The 15,073-nt window shown below is 36.3% G+C and overlaps 1 long non-coding RNA gene across 1 annotated transcript in view; it reads right to left on the reverse strand.

Moving 5' to 3' along the window:
* Nucleotides 1-4,810: 4,810 nt before the first annotated feature.
* The window catches only part of LOC147579987 (uncharacterized), a 30,086-nt gene continuing 19,823 nt past the window's right edge, over nucleotides 4,811-15,073 (reverse strand). The window contains exons 4-5 of the long non-coding RNA XR_015252396.1: nucleotides 7,311-7,481; nucleotides 4,811-5,040 (exon numbers count right to left, since the gene is read on the reverse strand). This is a non-coding gene — a long non-coding RNA (uncharacterized LOC147579987). The remainder of the gene's footprint in view (nucleotides 5,041-7,310; nucleotides 7,482-15,073) is intronic.

Genomic DNA, 15,073 nt, shown 5'->3' on the forward strand with positions numbered 1-15,073 from the left:
TGGCATGGACCTCCTTGGGTTGATTTGTTGGGGGCTCTCTGGGCCTCCTGGACCTGGATGTCTATTTCCTTCTGCAGATTTGGGAAGTTTTCAAGTATTCCTTTTTAGGTAAGTTTTCTTTCCCCCTTTCTTCTTTCATGGTTCCTGTAATGTGAATGTTATTAGGCTTGATGCTATCACTGAGTTCCCTAAATCTATTCATTTTATTAGTCTTTTTTCTTTGTCTTGTTCAGCTTGATTGCTTTCCATTACGCTGTATTCCAGGTTGCTAATCCATTCTTCTGCTTCCTCTAGTCTATTATTTATTTCCTCTACTGTATTTTAAATTTCAGTTACTGAGTTCCTCGTCTAGGATTTGTTATTTTTTTTATGTTTCTCTTTATCATTTTAGGGTCTGAGACCCTCCATTCTTTTCTCAAGTCTAATGAGTAACTATGTTTCATTAGCTTTCATGCTGTGATTTTGTCTTGTTCTTTCATTGGGACATATTTCTCTGTCTCCTCATTTTGTCTCCCTGTGCCTGTCTACATGTTGGGAAAGTTAGCTGTGTCTCCTGCTCTTGAAACTAATGGCCTTATAAGAGGTACTGTGGTGCACTGCAGTGTAACAGCCCCTGTTCACTAGAACCTGGCACTTCAGAGACATCTATGTGTGTTGGGTGTGCCCTACTATTGTGGCTGAGCTTCCTTCAGTCTGGTTTCCTTCATTCCTGTCATCTGCAATGGCCCTCTTTGCCTGTTGTGGGCAGGTTTGGTCCTTGGGTTGTTCATGGACTAGTCTGGGTCCACCTTGATCTTGAGTTGGATCACACCAGGCATTTGCAAGCTGTGGTCTTATGGAACTTCAGGGCACTCTCCTTGTATTATACTCAAAGAAGCTTTCATTGGTGGGTGGGGCCAGTAATCAGAATAGGTGTCTGCCCCAGTCCATTGCTAGGACCACAAACTGGTACATGTGGTTTTCTTCCCCTCTCCCCTGGGCAGGAGTCACTTTGAGATCCTGCTGACCTCTGTCAGGGCTGCTTGCAAACTGCAACTCTTGTGTAACTGCTCTGGATGGACTGCTGCTGCAAGTGTGTTGGAGGGGGTGGTTCCACAGGAGAATTCAGGGGTGGGGCATGCAGTGTTAGCAAGGGGTTACACTGGTCTTGTCTGGAAGGAGGCTTGCATACACTTCAGAAAACTTCTGAGGATGTGTTTAATGGGGCAGGTCTATAGGAGAATATGTGGATGGGCATGCCTTTAGCAAGCTAGGTGGAAAGGTCTGTGCTGGTTCCTGAAGGTATTCCTGTGTCTAGGAAGGGAAGCGGGGGTGGTGCAGAAGAGGGAAGTGGTACCTACCAGCTCTTCTGCTCTTGGAGAAGTCTCCCAAAGATCCCTGCCCTTCCAGAACATGCTCTGAGTTTAGTAAACATATCTCATCTCCTTATACCCCAAGTGTTTTTCAAACTGCTTCATCTATTCTGTATCTCAACAGGGCTGTTTGTTATGCTGTCTCTTTGAGTGGGATCTCAGTTTCTTATTGTCCTCTGGCACTCTCAGAGCCAAGCCTGCCGATTTTTAGGGTTCCAAGTGTTAAGCCCCATTGATTATAAGAAATTGTGAAGTTAAGCCTCTCTGGTTTTCAAAGCCTAGTGTTAAGAGGATTCATCTTCTCAGCGCGCCTGAGTGGCTCAGTCGGTTAAGCGTCCGACTTCGGCTCAGGTCATGATCTCACAGTCCATGAGTTCGAGCCCCGCGTCGGGCTCTGTGCTGACAGCTCAGAGCCTGGAGCCTGCTTCAGATTCTGTGTCTCCCTCTCTCTGACCCTCCCCCGTTCATGCTCTGTCTCTCTCTGTCTCAAAAATAAACAAACATTAAAAAAAATAAAAAAAGAGGATTCATCTTCTCAATACAGGTCCCTTCATGCTTTGGATGCTTGCTATGAGGTTATCTCCTCTCCCTCCACAACAGCAGCATCCCTCCCTCCCTGGAAAAGTTCTGTGGGTCATTTTGGTTCCTGACTGTGTCTCTGCCCTTCCTGCCTTCTTTGATGTGGCCTATTCTGTACATTTAGCTGTGGAGAGTCTGTTTTTACCAGTCTTCATGTTGTTTTCTCAGTTATTTACATTGATGTGGGTGTTACCTAGTTGTATCTGTGGGACACAGTGAGCCAAGGATCCTCCTACTCTGTCATCATCCCCTGAAGATAACATTTAATGTAACATTTTTATGTAAAAAACCACCAAGGAGAATTAAATCAAATTTTCCTCATCTGTATTATTCTGAGGAAATCTCTATTAAATTTTCTAAACTGGGGTGCCTGGATGGCTCAGTTTGTTTAGCGTCTGACTCTTGATTTAGGCTCAAGCCATGATCTCACAGTCATGAGATTGAGCCCCACATACTGCTCCAGGCTGGGCATCGAGCCCACTTAATAATCTCTCATCCCTCGCCTTCTGCCCCACCCCCATTTGTTCTCTCTCTCACATTTGTTTTTCTTTTTTTAAAAAATTTATTTTGAAAGTGGCAGAGATAGCACAAGTCAGGGAGCGGCAGAGAGACAGGGAGACAGAGAATCCCAAGCACTAACAGTGCGGAGCCCAATGTGGGGCTCAATCTCACAAAACCATGAGATCGTGATCTGAGCTGAAACCAAAAGTTGAACACTTAACTAACTGAACCACCAAGGAGCCCCCAAAAAATTTTTCTAAACTTGTGTTTTTGATAACAACTGAGTTTAAAAATGTTAAGAACTGAGATTTATCCAGCTAGGAATGTTCAGATATATAAGATTTACCCAGAATCCCATGTCTAGTTGTAGAATGAGTATCTTCTCAATTGACAAATGAAATACTTGTATGGAATATTTTCATATTTTCATGAAATATAAATATGCACTTACTTGGAAAAATAAAATTCCCTAGATACTTGGAAATCATTTGGCTCATATGCTAAAACTTCTTAGCAAATTCTAAGGAGCAAATTGATGTGTGGCTAGGAAGAAGAAAGAAAAAAATATTGACATGATTCAAAATCATAGGTTGGAGGATATGGTCTCTGTAACACCATAAAACATCCATAATGTTTCTCAAACTCAAAATCAGATAAAAAAACAAATTGGGACTTAGATAAGTAGAGACTTTATTCAAATGCATTATTGCAAGGGAAGGACCTACAGATGGTCCCTGAATTATGATGGTCTGACACAATTCTTCTACTTTACAGTAGCAGAAGGTGATATACAGTCAATTGGAAACTGTATTTCAGATTTTAAATGTCGATATTTCTTTGGGCTAGGGATAAGCAGCAAGATAGTCTTTCCTGATTCTGGGCAGTGGCAGTGAGCCACAGCTCACACTTAGCCATACAAACACGAGGGTAAACAACCAATACACTTACAACCATTCTATACCCATATAGCCATCTGTTTTTCACTTTCAGCACAGCATTCTTTAAATTACATGAGATACTCAAGGGTTCATTAAAAGTAGTTTCTGTATTAAATTATTTTTCCCAAGTATAGGCTAATATAAGGTTTCTGAGCATGTTCAAGCTAGGCTACGCTAAGCTGTGATGTTTGGTAGGATACGTGGAAAAAAATGCTTTTTGGAATTACAATATTTTCAGTTGATGATGGCTTTTTAGGAGATACTCCTTCATAAGTTGAGAAGGATGTTTTATGTGTACTATAATAGGGGGAGAGAGACTGACCATAAGGAGAATGCTCTAATCATGAAAATACAAGCATCTCAAAAATTAGGCAGAAAGGGGCTTTTCACTTATTCAGTGACAGGTTTTTTTTTTTTTTAATTTTGAAAATGAAACTATGGCCTAGTTTCTCAGTGCAATCAATTTGGTAGAAGGTAAATATAGACAAAAGGCTACAGAATTATAGTATTAAGTGGCACTGAGAAATTTGCAGAAATCTTGGATAGGACTATAGGATTTCTGTGGTTTATGTAATTAGTGTAGATTCCATTTAAATCCATCTCTATCTATAACCACTACCTATTTACTGGTTACTATTTTACAAAATCTTCTTTTGCTAATATTCTCAGATTTACTTTTCCATGCCTTTATATCAACTGGAATGAGTTGATGAATGAGATCTGAGCTATATTGGTTTGGTAGAGGTATATTTATTTCAGGAGTATAATGTAAGCTAAACTGTAATCATCCATTAGAAATAAGTCCATATATAAAAGTCCAAAGCTATAAAAAAACTACAAAGCAACATGCTATGTTATTTAAAATTTTTTTTTCAACGTTTTTATTTATTTTTGGGACAGAGAGAGACTGAGCATGAACGGGGGAGGGGCAGAGAGAGAGGGAGACACAGAATCCGAAACAGGCTCCAGGCTCCGAGCCACCAGCCCAGAGCCCGACGCGGGGCTTGAACTCACGGACCGCAAGATCGTGACCTGGCTGAAGTCGGACGCTTAACCGACTGCGCCACCCAGGCGCCCCAATGCTATGTTATTTAAAAACATGAAGTTAAATACCAAAAGGAAAGTAAACAAAAAGAAGATGATACTACTTAAAATGAGTTGACTTGAAGAAGCAAAAATTACAGTGGGATTGGTATGGCAATGGCCATCATTTTAGGTTTTTATTTTATTTTAAAAAATATGTGGACATATATTACCTGAAAATAATATAAGTAAATGAATTTAAGAGTAACTTAACTCACTAAACTTTTACCCTAATAATTCCTAAGAAGTAATTGTTTTTTCTTGGTGTCATTTTACCCATATTTCTTAGTTGTCTTTTGACGAGTATTGGATGGGGAGTATGAGGAATGAGGGCATGGAAGAATGAGTTCTTAAAACTCAAAATTCTCATAGAACTTTATTTTGGTTGAGATATCTTACGTAGAAGTTTATAAAAGTCAATGGGTTTATAGATTTGTTTTTTAACCTTCAAAATGCAAATAACAGTGGAAGTGTACTTTGCAAGGTGTTAAGAGAATAAATTATTAGTGATAAATCTGGCACTCAATATTTTTACACATTTGTACTTCCCTTGATTCTCTCCAGACTTCAGTTCTTGATTTTAAGAGCTTCAAATTTCACAGAAATGACATCCAAGGGAAGGAAGGAAGGAAGAAAAAAAAAGAAAAAGGTGGGATGTTTATGTCAAAATCAGTGTAATCTTAAAACAAAAACATATTTAGATCTTCCCAGTGGCTGCTTTGCTTGTGATAGGATCCTCTCCATTTCAAGTCAGCTCAAGCCATTCATGAATGAGTTCTCTGCAGTAGTAAGTGCTTTCTCCTGTTAACCAGCTGTGGCTACCCACTGGCTTCTGCTTTATAAAAATGGTTTAAGTTTGAGATAAAACATACAATTAGAAGTTCCTATGCACACAGTATTTTTATTCACTACATGGACTTTCTACAAAATTACACACTAACTTGCATCTTTTCTGGGTTCAAGAAAATATAAACATATGGGGGTTGATTACTAATAGTGGTAATTAATTAGCTGTATATATTGCTTTCTTTGCAGATTTTCATGTAACTCACAACTGGAAATTCAAACCTGCAAATCCATTAAGCTTAACAGAATTTTAAGTATTGCTGATTTTCCCCTAGCTGTTCCTTTGCAAGGAATAGACAATATACAACACAAGCATAAATCCAATTTATTTCTATCAGAATCTTGACTTCTGGAGTTGTTTTTGTTAACTTTATGTCAGTATTTCCATTTTAGAATTCTCTCTTAAGGTACTTGCTATTTGGACATAATTTTCATTTGGAGAAAAATGGTTTTAAATTAAATGTGCTTCATAATTCAGATAATTGTCAGCAATTCTATGATTTATACTGAAGATTTCCATGAATGTAGATGATTTCTAATCTACTATTTGAGGAAAAAAATGCTGCATTTAACAGAGTTATCCCTTTTTGGGCTCTGACTGCTTTGAGAGGAAATTAAGTAAAAATGCCCTAAATATTTACTAAAAATGAAGTCACAATATAGTATAAATGCTCCCAACACTTTGGAAGTAATAGAACACCAGAAATTTTGAAATAGATTAAAGTAAATTTTAAAATATGCTCTAGAGTTCAGGGCATAGGCAGGGAACAGTGACTCTTGGAAGTTCAAAAGCCTGTGTGTTTGTGGCTCCTATTCAGACATATCACTAGGGTTATGTCTTGCCTTCCCAGGTAGGGGAGATTTGTTGATTTTAACAGACCATCCTGAATATCCCATCCATGCGAGAATTTATGCCAGTTTGTGTTCACACCCTAGGGTATATTGCCCAGAGCCAGGCCGGTATTTCTGAAAAGTTTGCACTGCAATAAGGTTATACTTCTTGTGTGTTCCATGTAAAAATAATCAAAAAACAAATGACAACAACAAAACCAAACCAGTGTCATCTACGTAAACATGGCTGGTCATGATAACACAAATGTTTGTTGAACCTTATTGATAGGGTTGTTCCATCAAAATTAACACAGTTGGTTTGACAGCTTCTGATTTGAGCCATATCCATCAGGAAGCCAAACAAAACTAAAACATTAATATTTGCTACTTACTTATGTGGAATATTTAGGTAAAGGGTTTAAGGAAAAAGTGGTGTTTAATGAATCTTAATCATTTTAGTAAATTAATTATTGGCTCTAACATCCAAATAGCTGAATTGCTCATTATTCAAATATTCCCTGCTGCCAAGCTTCAGCTTATTCTATCTTCCTTCACAACTCAACAGAATGGAATCCAACCCTCCGTTTGAGCATTCACTATATCCTATATCATGCCATTTATTGTTTGATAATGTTTATTGTCTAAATGACATTTTGTTGAACTTTGTGCACAGTCAGGTCTTTCTCTAGAGCTTGATTGCTGTATAACCCAAAGTCAGCAATGAAGGGCTTAAGATCTTTTCTATTAATATCCCCACAAGCAATAAATATAATACCTCTGAGATATTATTTTGTGATGACTGCTAGGGGAATTTTGATAGAAGAAAAAAGGGAAAGTAATACAGACAAAATCTGTTTACTTACTTTGATGTTTGCCTTCCTGTCTGTTTTTCCAACTCATCACACTTTAAGCTCGTCATTGTATCTCCTGCTCTAAAATACTAAATGTATCATGCCTCTTCTTGCTTAAAACCCTTCAAAAGTAACCCTTTGACCTAGAATAAATTTGAATTTATGAGTAGCTATCCATTCACCTGACTCAAATATTGTAATTAAAGCAAAGCCCAGTCCAAATTATGCCATAAATACAAATATGTATCAGAAAAAGTTATTAGAAAGCAGTCACTAGTCGTTCAAGAACGCATGCACTAAACTCCCTGTCTCCTTTTATGCATTCTTACCTCTTGTATGAAAAGTTCTATCAGGGTAATGTGGCAACATCCCGTGGGTTGATTTTGATAGCCTTCTAGTTGGCATAAGGCAAAGGATCCCCTCACACCAGTAGCAAGGTGCAGTGCTGATTACAAGCTATGATTTCACTGGTAAAAAGTCCCATCTGATATTTTTCATACCTATAGGGCAAAGTTTCACAAATTGACAGAGATATGGCTAGCTGAGTAGATTATAGCATTACCTCTAAAGTTTGACCTTTCTGAAATAATGCCAGTTGACTACCTCTGTGTTGTAGATTTTCTCTAATTTATTACCTTGGATTTAAAGCTTGAATTAACTAGGAAAACATAATATTACACATTCTATGCTGAAGTATCTAAAATTATAGATATCTTAAATGTTTATTTTCTGTATTATTAAATTTTATTCATAAAACCATTACATGATTTTCATTTAAAACTCAAAAAGAAAGAAAAGTATAAATTCAAAAGAAAAGTCCTTCTCTTTTAAAATCCCTTAAAAAAAGATCTTTACTATTAATTCCTAGAAGTGGAAGACTAGGTTTCAAAGCCTAGACAATGAACAGTTGGAGGAAAAGATAAGTTTTCCACAATAGGAACATTGTGTAAGGCACAAGAATTTAGGTGCTTTGGGAGACAAAAGAACATAGAGAAGAGGGAAATTACTACTTATATATTTAGAACAAGGGCTGAAAAGCAATAGGCATCTGGCTGTAATAGAAAATAAAAATCAGCCAGGATCGTTAGATTTAATTTCAAAATCTGTTTTTCAATTATATGGATATGTTTTGGTACTATCAGCATTGTCATGTTAACTAAAGATGGCCATGAAGACATAAAATTTATGATAAAATATTCTTGCTAATAATTTGCACAAGTTTTAGTACTATGAATATGAGCTAATATTATAAAAGAATTATTAGAAAAAATAAATTTAAAAATACATATTGCATAATTCTCAGGGAAAATATATGTAGCAATAGGTCTTGGAATTTAATTACTGTGCTTCACTTGTACTGGCTCAATAAGAATAAATTTACCATCTTTTCCAAGAATCTATTATTATGAAAAATACAATGTATAGGGCCATAAAATGTTCCTATATACCTACATTGACTATCTTTGTCCATATATTGCTTTGTTGAATTTTTTTTTTTTTTTTGACTTAAGAATCCTTCATGTTTTGTGTATTTTTTTCTTTTTCCATTATGGTAAGTGTACACTTCAATCCTCATCACCTATTTTACCCATCCCCCATCTACCTTCTCTCTGGTAACCATCAGTTTTTTTCTCTCTATAATTAAAAATCTGTTTCTTGGTTTGTCTCCTCTGTCATATTTTTCCTTTGCTCATTTTTTTCTTAAATTCCACATGACTGAGATCATATGGTATTTGTATTTCTTTGATTGACTTATTTCACTTAGCATAATACTCTCCACCTCTATCCATGTTGTTGTAAATGGTAAGATTTCATTATTTTTAAGGCTGAGTAATATTCCATTGTGTGTGTATACATATCTATATACATACACACGTATACCATTCATCAATCCATGGACTCTTGGGCTGCTTCCATAGTTTGACTATTGTAAATAATGCTGCAGTAAACATAGGGCTGCATATTTCCCTTTGAATTAATGTTTTTGTATTCTTTAGGCAAATAACCAATAGTGTGATTACTAGATTTCAGAGTAATCCTGTTTTTTTTAATGTTTATTTATTTTTGAGAGAGAGAGAGAGACAGCATGAGCAGGGGAAGGGCAGAGAGAGAAGGAGACAGAATTCTAAGTGGGCTCTAGGCTCTGAGCTGTCAGCACAGAACCTGATGGAGGGCTTGAACCCACAAACTATAAGATCATGACGTGAGCCGAAGTCAGATGTTTAACTGACTGAGCCACCCAGGAGCCCCCAGAATAGTTCTATTTTTAATTTTTTGAGAAACCTCCATAGTATTTTCCACAGTGACTGCACCAGTTTTCATTCCCACCTATAGTGCACGAGGGTTTATTTTTCTCTACATCCTCACCAACACTGGTTGTTTCTTGTGTTTTTGATTTTAGCCATTCTGACAGATGCGAAGTGATATCTTATTGTGGTTTTGATTTGCATGTCCCTGATGATGACGGATACTGAGCATCTTTTCATGTGTCTGTTGGCTATTTATTCTTTTGAGAAATGTCTGTTCATGTCTTCTGCCAATTTTCAATGATTACTGTTTTTTAGGTGTTGAGTTGTATCAGTTATTTATGTTTATTATGGATACTGTTTATCAGATACATCATTTGCAAATATCTTCTCCCACTCATTAGGCTGCCTTTTAGTTTTGTTCATTGTTTCTTAAACCATGCAGAAACTTTTTATATTGGTGTAGCCCCAATAGTTTATTTTGCTTTTATTTGCCTCAGGAGACATCTCTACAAAAATGTTGCTCAGGCTGATGGCAGAGAAATTACTACTTATGTTTTCTTGTTGAATCTTTAATGGCTTCAAGTCTAACATTTAGGTCTTTAATCCATTTTGAGTTAACTTTTGTGTGTGGTGAAAGAAAATGGTCCAGTTTCGTTCTTTAGACTGTAGCTGTCCAGTTTTCAAGAGTATTTGTTGAAGAGACTGTCATCTTCCAATTGGATATTCATTCCTGCTTTGTTGAAGATTAATTTACCATATAGTTGCGGTTTTATTTCTGGGTTCTCTATTATTCCATTCATCTATATGTCTATTTTTAAGCCAGTACTCTACTGTTTTAATCGCTACTGTTTTGTAATATAACTTGGATTCTGGAATTGTGCTACTGTCAGTTTTATATTTCTTTTTCAAGATTGTTTTGGCTATTTGAGGTCTTTTTTTGGCTTCATACAAGTTTTAGGATTATTTGTTCTAGTTCTCTGAAAAATACTATTAGTATTTTGATAGGGATTGCATTAAATCTGTAGATTGTTCGGGCACCTGGGAGGCTCAGTTGGTTAAGCATCCAACTTCAGCTCAGGTCATGATCTCCTGGTTTGTGAGTTCAAGCCCCGCCTTGGGCTCTGTGCTGACACCTCAGAGCCTGGAGCCTGCTTAAGATTCTATGTCTCCCTCTCTCTTGGTGCCACCCTGTTGGCTCTCTGTCTCTCTCTCTCACTAATTAAAAATTTAAGAAAATAATTCTGTAGATTGCTTTGGCTGCTATAGGCATTTTGACAATAATCATTTTCCTAATCCATGAGCATGGGTTGTCTATTTCTTTTTGTTATCTTTACTTTCTTTCATCAATTTATTACAGTTTACAAAGTACAGGTCTTTCATGTCTTTGGTTAAGTTTATTGCTAGATATCCTATTGTATTTGGTGAAATTGTAAATGGGATTGTTTTATTAATTTCTCTTTCTGCTGCTTCATTATTAGTGTATGGTAATGCAATAGATTTCTATACATTGATTTTGTATCCTGTGACTTTCCCAAATTAAATTTCAGTTCTAGTAGTTTTTTGATGAAGTCTTTAGGGTTTTCCACATAAAGTATCACGTCATCTGAAAATAGTGAAAGTTCTAATTTCTTACTAATTTGGATGCTTTCTGTTTCTTTATGTTGTTCAGTTGCAATGCCTAGGACTTCCATTACCATGTTGAATAAAAGTGGTAAGAGTGGACATCCTTGTCTTATTCCTGACATTCGGGGGAAAAGCTCTCATTTTTTTCACCATTGAGTATCATGTTGGGTGTTTTTTTTTTTTTTTTTAAGTATAAAGACTTTATTATGTTGAGGTATGTTCACTATAGACCTACTTTGCAGAAGGTTTTTATCATGAATGGATGTTGTACTTTGTCAAATGCTTTTCTTGCATCTATTGAAATAATATGATTTTATCCTTTCTTTTGTTGATGTGACATATTATGTTGGTTGATAATATTGAAATACCCTTGTGTTTAAAAATATTGAAACACCCTTATGTCCCAATAATACATCCCACTTGATTGAAGTGAATTATTTTTAATGCATTATTGGATTTGGTTTGGTAGTATTTTGTTAAAGATTTTTACATTTATATTCATTTGAGATATTTCCCTTATGTCTTGATCTGATTTTGGTATCAGAGTGATACTGACCTCATAGAGTGAATTTGGAGGTTTCTCTTACTCCTCTATTTTTAGGAATAGTCTGAGAAGAATAGACATTAACTCTTTTTTAAATGTTTGATAGGAATTACCTGTGAATCTGTCTGGTTCTAGACTTCTCTGTTTTTTGAGAATTTTTTGATTACTGATTCAACTTCATTGCTGGAAATTTGTCTTTTCAGGTTTTATATTTCTTGCTGCTTTACTTTTGATAGGTTATACATTTCTAGGAATTTGCCCTTTTCTTCTAGTTGTCCATTATGTTGACATATAGGTTTTCATAATATTTTGTTACAATTATTTATATTTCTATAGTGTTTATTTAACCTCTTTCTTTAGTGATTTTACTTGATCTCTCTTTTTTATTTTTTAAATATTTTTCTTGAGTCTGGCAAGAAATGTATCAATTTGGTTGTTTCAAAGAACCAGCTCCCAGTTTCATTGATGTGTTCTAATGTTTGTTTGCTTTTTTTTTGGTCTGTTTTTGGTATTGGTTGTTGTTTTTTTTTTTTTTTTTTTTGTTTGTTTGTTTTGCTTTGCTTTGTAGTTTATTTTTATTTAAGTTTATTTATATTGAGAGACAGTGTGTGTGCAAGTGGGGAAGGGGAAGAGAGGGAGGGAAAGAGAATCCCAAGACTTGATGTGGGGCTCAAAACCACAAACCATGAGATCACAACCTGAGGGAAAGTTAGATGCTTACCTGACTGAACCACCCAGGTACCCTTGTTTTATAGTTACTATATCATTTATTCCTGCTCTGTTTATTTTTTCCTTCTTTTTGTCTGTTTGGGTTTTGTTTGTTCTTCTTTTTCTAGTTCCTTTAGGTGTAAAGTTAGATTGTTTGACCTTGTCTTCTTGAGGTAGGCCTGCATTGCTATCAACTTCCCTCTTAAAACAACTTTTGTGGCATCCCAAAGATATTGGACCATTGTGCATTTTCACTTGTTTCGTTGTCGTTGTCTATTTCATCTTTGATTTCTTGGTTCACCCATTTTTTTAGTAGCATGTCATTTAACCTCCATGTATTTGTGCTCTTTTGATTTTTCTTGTGGTTGATTTCTACTTTCATAGAGTTGTGTTATGGTCAGAAAAGATGCATAGTGTGACTTTTTTTTAAATTTGTTGAGACTTAGTTTGTAGCCTAATATGTGATGTGTTACAGAGAAGGGGAGAAGGTTCCACGTGCACTTGAAAAGAATGTATATTCTGCTGTTTTAGCATGGAATATTCTGAATGTGTTAAATCCAGCAGATCTAGTGTGTCATTCAAAGCCACTCTTGTTGATTTCCTGATTGGATAACCTGTTGATATAAGTACAGTGTTAATGTCCCCCACTATTACTGTATTACTATTGATTATTTCCTTTAGTTTGTTATTAACAGTTTTATGTTTGAGTGTTCTTGTGCTGCGTAATAAATATTTACAACTTTTATATACTTCTCTTGGCTTGTCCCCTTTGTTATGATGTAGTGTCCTTCTTTGTCTCTTATTACAGTCTTTGTTTTAAAGTCTATTTTGTCTAATATAAGCATTGCTACCTTGGCTTACTTTTGAGATCCATTTGATACATGTTTATCTTCTCACTTTCAACTATTGGTGTCTTTCGGTCTGAAATGAGTCTCTTGTAGGCAGCACATAGATTGGTCTTGTATTTTTAATCCACTATGCCATTTTATGCATTCTCAATGGAGCATTTGGTCCATTTACATTTAAAGTGTGTTGTTTTTTTTTTTGTTTTTTTGTTTTTTGTTTTTTTGTTTTTGAGAGAGAGAGAGCATGACAGCAGGGGTTAGGGAAAGGAGAAGAGAGAGAGGGAGAGAATCCCAAACAGGCTCTACACTGTTGGTTCAGAGCCCAATGTGGGGCTCGATTTCACAACTCTGAGATCATGACCTGAGCCAAAATCAAGTCACCTAACCATCTGAGCCTCCCAGGTGCCCTCAGTCCATTTACATTTAAAGTAATTATTGATAGATATGTATTTATTGCCACTTTGTTACTTATTCTGAAGTTGCTTCTGTAGATTTTCTTTGATCTTTCTCATTCTCTTTCATGTTTTGTTGGCTTTCTTTAGTGATATACTTGGATTACTCTTTCTTTAATCTTTGCATATTACTGGTTTTTGATTTGTGGTTACCATTAAGTTTGCATATAATATCTTTGGCATAGAACAGTCCACATTAGGTTGATGGTCCCTTAAGTTTGAACCCATTCTTCACTGAGATTATTCTCAATTTGCATAATTTTCTTTCCTCTCCTTTGCTTAGCTTGGTTATTTTCCATTACTCTCTCTTCCAGGTGATTACTTTGTTCATCTGGCCTGCTATTTATTCCATCAAGTGTATTTTTAATTTTATTTATTGTGTTCGTAATCTTTGGTTCTTTTTTATCTCTGTGATAAGGGTCGCATTGATATCCTTCACTCTTTTGTCAAGTCCAGTGAGTATCTTTTCTTTTTTCAATATATGAAGATTATTGTCAAATTGGTTTCCATACAACTACCCAGTGCTTATCCCAAAAGGTGCCCTTCTTGATACCCATCACCCGCCCTCCCACCCCCATCAACCCTCAGTTTGTTCTCAGTTTTTAAGAATCTCTTATGCTTTGGCTCTCTTCCACTCTAACCTCTTTTTTTTTCCTTCCCCTCCCCCATGGGTTTCTGTTAAGTTTCCCAGGATCCACATAAGAATGAAACCACATGGTATCTGTCTTTCTCTGTATGGCTTATTTCACTTAGCATCACACTCTCCAGTTCCATCCATGTTGCTACAAAGGGCCATATTTCATTCTTTCTCATTGCCACGTAGTACTCCATTGTGTATATAAACCACAATTTTTTTTTTCCATTCATCAGTTGATGGACATTTAGGCTCTTTCCATAATTTGGCTATTGTTGAGAGTGCTGCTATGAACATTGGGGTACAAGTGCCCCTATGCATCAGTACTCCTATATCCCTTGGGTAAATTCCTAGCAGTACTATTGCTAAGTCATAGGGTAGGTCTATTTTTAATTTTCTGAGGAACCTCCACACTGTTTTCCAGAGTGGCTGCACCAATTTGCATTCCCACCAAGAGTGCAAGAGGGTTCCCGTTTCTCCACATCCTCTCCAGCATCTCTAGTCTCCTGATTTGTTCATTTTGGTCAGTCTGACTGGTGTGAGGTGATATCTGAGTGTGGTTTTGATTTGTATTTGCCTGATGAGGAGCGATGTTGAGAATCTTTTCATGTGCCTGTTGGCCATCCGGATGTCTTCTTTAGAGAAGTAATCTATTCATGTTTTCTGCCCATTTCTTCACTGGGTTATTTGTTTTTCGGGTGTGGAGTTTGGTGAGCTCTTTATAGATTTTGGACACTAGCCCTTTATCCGATATGTCATTTGCAAATATCTTTTCCCATTCCGTTGGTTGCCTTTTAGTTTTGTTGGTTGTTTCCTTTGCTGTGCAGAAGCTTTTTAATCTTCATGAGGTCCCAGTAGTTCATTTTTGCTTTTAATGTCCTTGCCTTTGGGGATGTGTCAAGTAAGAAATTGCTACGGCTGAGGTCAGAGAGGTTTTTTCCTGCTTTCTCCTTTAGGGTTTTGATGGTTTCCTGTCTCACATTCAGGTCCTTTACCCATTTTGAATTTATTTTTGTGAATGGTGTGGAAAGTGGTCT

Source organism: Puma concolor, chromosome B3 (assembly GCF_028749965.1).
Source record: "Puma concolor isolate L17-30 chromosome B3, mPumCon1.1.hap2, whole genome shotgun sequence".
Lineage (NCBI taxonomy): Eukaryota > Metazoa > Chordata > Mammalia > Carnivora > Felidae > Puma > Puma concolor.